The sequence below is a fragment of the Drosophila melanogaster genome, chromosome 3L, assembly GCF_000001215.4.
Source record: "Drosophila melanogaster chromosome 3L".
Classification (NCBI taxonomy): domain Eukaryota; kingdom Metazoa; phylum Arthropoda; class Insecta; order Diptera; family Drosophilidae; genus Drosophila; species Drosophila melanogaster.
Genome location: NT_037436.4, coordinates 21,577,540 through 21,585,961, shown reverse-complemented (window position 1 = coordinate 21,585,961; position 8,422 = coordinate 21,577,540).

The window sequence follows — 8,422 nt, the reverse complement described above, 5'->3', positions numbered from 1 at the left end:
GTACATCTGAGATTCGGGTGGACTCCTTCTATATGCGGACAATAGCTCCCGAGGAAATGGAACTTAGCAAAGTCGGCAACGGCAACGGACACGGCTCATGTAGAGTGATAAGTGCATAATTACACATAGCCCCGCACACCCTGATGAGTCTACATGTAGATACATAAATATTTATGTGCCGCATGGCCAGTACATAATACACAGCTTGATTTAATATTTGTCTCGCCCACTCCCCGAATTTCGTTGCCCACGGCCGGAGGCATTATGTGTGTGCCTATGTACTGCACTGGGAAAAAGAGGGACTTACTTAAGTCGAAGCAGCAAGGCACGGTTGAAAAAGATTTTTTAAGTTGCAGATTACACATAGAAACTGATTACAGAAACTTTCAACCCATTCACATAAAAATTTCAAAATTTTTGAAACAATTATGGTTATTTAGAAGTATTAGATACAAAATCTAACAATCAAAACGAATTACAAATTTAGAGTGTAAATCAATGCTCCCAAGGAAAACGTATACGAAACGTTTCTTAAAAGTACTTCAGATATATTCGTCAATTTCAAGCTACTTTTGGGTATCTCCTTGGAAAATAACAGTTCCAGTAACAGCTATATTAATAGATAATTATTTTAAGTTATATTTGGATAACCTTAAGATAAGAGATGCATGAGAACAAACTAATCTTTATAAACACATATTTTTTAAGACTAGCATATACTCCGATAGGCAAATACCGTTCATATCTGAAGGTATCAAAATTATTTGGGTATAAGCTTAACGTCGACAGGTACCAATAGGTAAGAACTACCCCACTCGTTTGCCCGAGTGTAGAGGTACTGCTTCGGATAAGCCCCAAAAAGGGGGAGTGAGTTACAATCCCCCGTGTCACCGACAACTGAACAGCCCCAATACACATTCAGCTCGGGCTGTACATACCATATCGCTTTTGGGGATGCTGGCAGAGTTCCCAGGCAGCGCGTTCGAGGCGGTATGTATCTTCGACTCACCCCCGACTCTATTTATCTCACGCGCCGTCCTGCTCTGCGTGTGCCGTCTCGCTCTGGCGCGCTCTCTTCGCTCTCTTAGCGGCCAGCAGGCTCTCTTTGCACGTTTCAGATACACTCGTCAGATACAGATACATTTCAGTGGAAGGGCTCTGATGTTTATGTCTGAATCTTGGCCGTGTAATGCCCTATTAGTTATCTGCTACCTTCGCGTGCCTCCATTATTTTCAAAATAGGAAAATGTCGCAGGGGCATCGCGAAAAGGAAACTCCCTGCGCTTTTTTAAAATCAATAATTTGTGCACCAAAACATTGGCTTAGGATGTTGTATTTGCTTTATTAATTTCATATTTTTAAACTAGCCTAATACGATGCATTCGTTGTTAAGGTGCGCAAAACTACAGTTGCCATCAAAATATTGGCACTGGGCTAAAAACCTTATTTATAACTAAGAAATATAAAATAATAATTATTAGTAACAAGTTAGGACACACGCTTTTTTTTAGTAATAATATCCCTTTATATTTAAATATCATATTTCTATAATGCTTTGATATGGTCCACTATTTGCATTGACTACACTCATTGTGTAGTTTTAGGAAAATCAATTAGGTAACTTGTATTAGTTCCTGTATTGTAAGGAAAGTTTAAATAGAAGATTCGACTTGAAGTTTTTAAAAATGAATTTGCCATTAATCTGACGTTGGTTCTTTTTAATGAAAATATTCGATATAAAAATCAACTATCAATTTATTCGCATGTTTCCACACAAGTTTTATTAGTATTATTATTAAGGAGGATTTCGTGGTAAAGGAGCAACTCCAGCCCACAACAAGTTCGGTTACTCGAAATGAACTGCCGAAATCTTCGCAGTTCGATTTTATTAATGAGCATTTAAATGAGTACGAAATCGGAATAACAATAATAATAAAATAATGACACGTTTGGCTAATGTGCATAATAACACGGTTAGCCACTGTGGCACATACCGACATGCGCATGTGGACGCCGAACTACATGCTTACCTGCATTATTAATTAATCATACTTAGGAGGGAGGAGGCACTGCCTCCTTGCACTGGACGGGACCCACTGGTCCCCTGGCCCGATGGTGGCCTAAATGTTGAACGCGCGTCATTAGGTGCCCGAAGAAGCCGAAGAAGAGCAATCGAGAATAGATTAGTATTTAATGGCTTTTATATATTTAAACAAAAAGAGGCCGAAGCCTCGAAAAACATTCAAATGCAATTGCAGTCGAGTTGGGTGCATGGAGCTGGGAGTTGCGACCCCGAAGGCAACTTGACCAGCGGCGCAATCAGGGCCCAATGTGGATGGGATGTGGATGTGAATGCCTAGAAGCACGTGGCCCCAGCGGTTCATGGGACTTCAAAATCATATATTTATATTTCCACTAATTCATTTTTAATAATTTGTTTGGTTCTGCGGTCCGTTGCTCATCACGCCCCGCGCTTGTGTGTTAATTATCGAGGCTGAGACTTCAGCTCCGACTTGGTCTGGAAGTCTGAGTGTCCGAGGTGTCTTCTGCTGGCAAGATAAACGAGTGGAGCCACGCAGGAGCTGGTCGGGCTGCCCAGCGCCCAGCGCTCCAACGCTCCACAGTTCCCCAGATTCCGAGATTCTCAGATTCCGAGACGAACTTTGCGGTCCAGATTCGGGGGTGAGATCGAGTCGTCCTAAATAATTTATTGTGCTCGTCCAGTTTCTTTTGGTCTTTTGCCCGCACGTAAGACTAAATACATGGTTTAGTTCGAGGTTCATATGCCATCATCTACATATCATTAGTGGCTGCAGTTGAACTTCCCAATCGCAGGTTGCACCTCCAGGACACGAAAGAATTTTGTAAGAACCCAACACTCTTAAGGATTTATTTTATTGTACTTAAAATCTTTAGGGTTTATTCATTATTGGAGGTGACTAAATTCTACTGCAACTAATCACCATCCGTAATAGGCATCTTGTTCTGGAACTGTAAGCTCTCCCAGCTTATGCTTGCAATCTATTTCACACTAATGGTTGGGGTTTTCCTCGCGGGTATTATAATTATGGCAGTGGTGCTCGACCTCCGACTAACAACCGCAAGTGTCAATGCCAGAGATCGAAATGCATTTAAACTCAGCACTCGGGGCTTGGGCCTCCGACGGCTTCTATTTGCTGACTCCAGAATCCAGAATACAGATCCCCAGATCGACAGATCCCTAGACCGCCAGACGGAGGTGGAGCTTGGGGCGCAGTCGAGAATAGAGGATCGAGAATCGCTAGCATTCCTCGCACAGAAGGAAGTACTTGTGCTACCGCGCTCTGCCCCCTGCCATCCGACTCCCCCAACTTCTCCAGCTCCGCCCACTACTCCGACTTGTCCAGCTCCTCCTCCACCACTACCTGCGTCGTGCTACACTGAGCGAAATCCGTCCTGACCGCAAAGAGGAGGAGTAGCGCACATATCGCAAGGGTCCAGGGCCAGCGAATGACCACGAGCAAAAGTGGGAGTTGCTATAATTGTTTAATTATAGGATTTTGCTTGCTTGACTTTGCATTTTGTGCTCATAACTTTTGCGCTGAGTTCATGTTACCTGCAGTATGCGGGGTATACGGCAAGCCACATGCCCTCTTAAAAATAATTCTTCCTAATATGGATTTTTTACCAGTTGCGATAGTCAATCTTACATTTAGGGTTCAGTTTATACTAATTTCGAAAATGCAGTACCCTTGGAATAAATTCTATTATATAGAAATAATAAATTTAAATTTTAGATTTGTAGTTCATGAGTTCATAATGGTCTTAGCTCTGTGCCAATTGGTTTTGAATAATCGAACTGATTATTATATGTGACAGTGGACTCTCAAGTCAAGTTATTCGATTTGTTAATATTGGTGAGTTTTTGTAAGGGTATGAGGAAATCGGCTTTGAGCGACGATGTCTTTGTTCTTTCAGTTTTGACACGGGTTGCTCTCCTTGTTCTGCGCTTCGCATTAACCTTCGTAACAAAATCTGCAATCGCTCCAGTGCTCAGGCTTTGGAGACGGCATCGCCTCCGATCTCCGCCGTGCCGCGTGCCTCCCCTCCACCCACCGCGCCAGCTTTTGACGAACTGCGTCGTTATGGGCGCTGCTCGGCAAGAATCAGTATCAGTCCGCCGCCTCCGATAGAAGTCGTACTTATCACATCACAACAGTCGATGATCAGCTTATTATCGTGCCTTTGCAGCTTTCTGCAGCGAATTTTGCAATAGTAAGAAATCGCTGAAAGCTATGATGAATGTAGTTTAACGACAATTGTTTTTTAGTTGCAAAATTTTGGCTTTAATATGTATATTATAATATATTTTCGATTATTGTACAAGTGCAAGATCAGGTATCAGAACCTATCAATACTTTGGCAAGATTCTAAAATCTATTCGGTATTTGAACTTCACAAATATACGCGAGCTTTTATATGTAACTTACTTTTACAGAGACAGAGTACCTAGTTTAGTATGTAATGAACACACAAATGAGAACCAAGTCACAGCTTCGAATTGGCCACTCCTTCGGCCGAGATGATCATCATCGTGCTGTAATATTACAAATCCAAGAAAAGTGGAGTGATGCAACCGACATTGGAGTGCAGCATTCTGGGTTCTTGGTATGCGTCAGAGATTCCTAACGTTTTTGTCGATCTCAACGGCGGGACGGATGATGCCGGCGGTGGTGCCGCTGCAGCAGCCCTTTCCTGCAGTCGTGTACCGAGAATTATGGCCACTAGCCCGTGCCAGACGCAACGCCTGTGCCGCGGCCCACCTCCTGCCCATCTCCAACCCCATCTTCTGTTACTCCTCGTGAGAGGAGAGGGCCAGGGTGATGGCCCAGGGCGATCATGTACGACCTGGAGAGACTGGAGTTGCGGCCGCCTCGATGGCTCAAATGGCAAAGACAAAAGACAGCGGGGCGGGGGAACAAGCACCGAACGGGCATGTCCGCAGTGCGACATATCGGGGCTCCCAACCGGCCATAATTGCCCCAACGATCCGAGGGACCTGGACAAGGCACCAGGTCCAGGAACAGGACAATCGGGACACAGCACCCACAACAAGCCGTCATCGCCATCACAAAAGGCGAGGTAATTTAGTAGCAGGACGCCGAGTATTCTAATATTTCTTCGGTTGATGAGGCGAAGGGGCGAAGGGCGGGTGGAAAAAGGGGGCGGGGCCGCGCCGGGTGGAACGGAAGGGGACGGGGAAGGAAATTGATGGGCAGTTTTACTATGCTTTGAATACTTCAGACGTGACGTGAATAATGCGCACGATAAGGATCTCAAATGCCTTCTTTCGTGGGGAGTGCATGCAAATTTTCGAAGATTATGCGCCGATTACCAGCAGTTAAAGTGATTTGGAATTTTGTATGGGCATTGGAAATTTTACAGATTTATGTGCGCGCATTTGGGAATTTTGATTTTTGGCAATTTCATATTTGAGCCACGGCCAACTTGTGGTCCGTACTCATGTTACAGCGGCAAAAGGCTGGAAAAGAACGAAACATCTGCCCATTGAGGGCACTTTAAGTTAATTTATTTTAATCGCATTCACTCAAGCAGCGTTTAATCTCCTGATGGACTTTATTTATTTAAAATGCTTTAAGAAAATAATCATAAATATAGACGTTTAGCTGCAAGGCACATCCTTTGAACTTTGACTTCGTTGCGTATTCAATCAATATTTTCACTGCCCAGCTCGGCAATCTCATTGAAACTGCGTTTATCCTTCAAAGGATTTGCAGAATCTGAAAACCCGCAAAATCGGAGATTTCTTAGATTTTTGTAATTCTTACGCATGTATGAAGATATATTTCGATTTTGCATAAAACCTAAAGAAGTGATGTATAGAGCATATAGAGAAGTGCTAATTAAAGCCTGCCAGGATATTTCGTCATGTGCAAATGCACATGTATTTATTATCCGGCCCCGAAGGATTCGCCCGAATATCAAACCAGCACTTGCCGCAGCGTTTTCTAATGGGATTATCTCGATGATAATGAACCGCACACCCAACAGAGCACCCGGAATGAGTCCGCAATTGGCTTTCCCATGACCAATGCAAACCAGAGCGTATTTGCCCGACGCGTAAGCCTCTTTCCCGCCTTTTGTGAGATCCTCGATGAGGATGTGTGGGCAGGAAAAGAGCAATTGTATTCGGGCATGAAATTCAAATACAAACACGCGAACAATGCCGTTTATGAACCTGTCAATCCGAAATTCAATTGGGATCGGGATTGTGTGAATTGGAATTGGAATCAGCTCGGATGGACTGGGCTGGGTATCAATGCGATTGTTTAATCACTCGACACGACGCTTGTGAATTGGCGCCAGCTGCTAACTTGTTACAAATTTAATGCCCATGAGTGCATCTGCGTGGGTTCAGTGTTTGTCCAAATGCTTTTGGCATTCAAGCAGCCGTATTAGCATTTATTTACTTTATCAAAACAGAACGCATTCTTTGGTACTTTGTTACTCACTGGAAGAAAGGAGGTCCTCTTGGCCCGATTCTTCCCCGATTACGGGGTAATATTGCCCGTCTGTTCTTATGTAAGATGCGTTTCCTATCCGACTATGTTTATTTTATATTCAGTAAAACCTTTTTCGAACTTGTGACAGGTATGACGGGTGAATCAGCTCACGAAATGCACCGCATCTAAATAATTGAGACCAAATAATAGGTTAAACATATATCAGGGTAGGCATTTAATGAACTTGAAAGGAATTGGGGATGTTGTGGATAGTACTTGATTGTAATGGATTGTATTGGAAGTGCGGTAGTGGGGATTAGGCAATAAACTTTAAAGTGGATAAGGTGCTTGATTAGGTGTAGGCCTAAACTTTGTTCGTTCCGTTTAAGCCCATCACCCTAAACTAGACAAATACGTATACGTCTATCTGTTCGAACTAATTGGGGGTGTAATAGCGCTATTAACCGCTCCGAGTGACAACACCCCTCATTCGTTCGTTTTAAATTCGAATGTGGGCCAAAGGTAACACGTTAAGCGAACCACTTGGGTAATTGAATGCGGCAGACCGACCCGCAACCCTCTCGATGCCGTGGGGGTGGCTAATTTAAACAAATCGAAAAATGTATATTTTAATGACCGGGCCGGTTGAGTCGGTGTGCCAACACTTGACAAGTGCACCGGGATATGCACATAGCACTTATTAGGACGTATTACATACATTGTATATAATTAGGGGTATAGGCCATGTGGACGTTTTTCACTACAAACTTGTTAACGTTGCCCGGCCAGGAAATGCGAAGAGTGACAGATTGCATGGCATTACGAGAATTTTGACAGATGGCCCTTCCCGACTCCGCTTTTTGATCTGACAATTTGTGGGCTCGAATTTGAAAGTGTTTTGTTATCCTTCAGTGCGCCTTGTTTGCCAAATAGGTAATTTAAATTTAAACGAAAAGGGGTGACGGATTAAGATGCTTAAAAAGAGTACCCATCACAATGCAGTCGATGTCAATATTACTGTCAAAATATTTGGGATTATTCAGATGACGCACTCTTCGGTCTGAGGGCCGTAAAAACTGAAACCATTTTAACTTTATCCCATCAAATTGATATTGTACTTTTGGGAAGAATATAAGGTAGGAAATGGCTTTTTCAACTACAGGGAAAGAACATTATGCCCGCTTCTCAAAAAAAGTGCTAACTAAAAAAAAAACAGTTATTTGATATGCAAATTATTAGGTTTAGCTTAGGTTTAATATAGTTTAAAGTTTAGCTCCCCAGTCATCATATTCAGTTAGAAACTTCTTCAATAAGCAATGATTTTGAAATATAATATATGGGAAGTATAAGTATATCGTGTAGTAAATAAAAATGGCAACTGAATAAAAATGAGAAAGAAGTATTTGAAATCAAGGATTAAATTTGCTTTACTAAAACTAATGATCCTTAAATGGTAATTAACAAATGGCCAAAACTGTATGATTTGACCGCAGAAAGTGCGAACTGTGTCTCATTGAGTAAATGCCAGAAACTATTGTTCAAGTCCTCGATATAATCAAAATCATAACATCCCTAGGCGTAAATTATGGGTTACCACATGTTGGCTCGCCTCGTGGGTAAAAAACAAGCCCACGGGCTATTCGTTTTTTACGCCATCGGAGAAGGCGTTCCTGGTCCACGGAGAAATTTGGGTATTGGCAAATTGTCACGTAGCCCTCGCCGCCCTTACCACGGAGAAAACCTGGAGAAAATTGTTTTCAGCCAGTGCTGGGGGCTCCCCCAGCAGAACTTCCCCGGCAAGGCGCCACGAATTGTAATTACAAATTCGAACTGCAACCACTCGGCACGCATCGCACTCCAGTCAATTTCGGGGTGGTCCGTGGTTAAGCGAGCGTGTAATTCACGATTCTCGACGGATA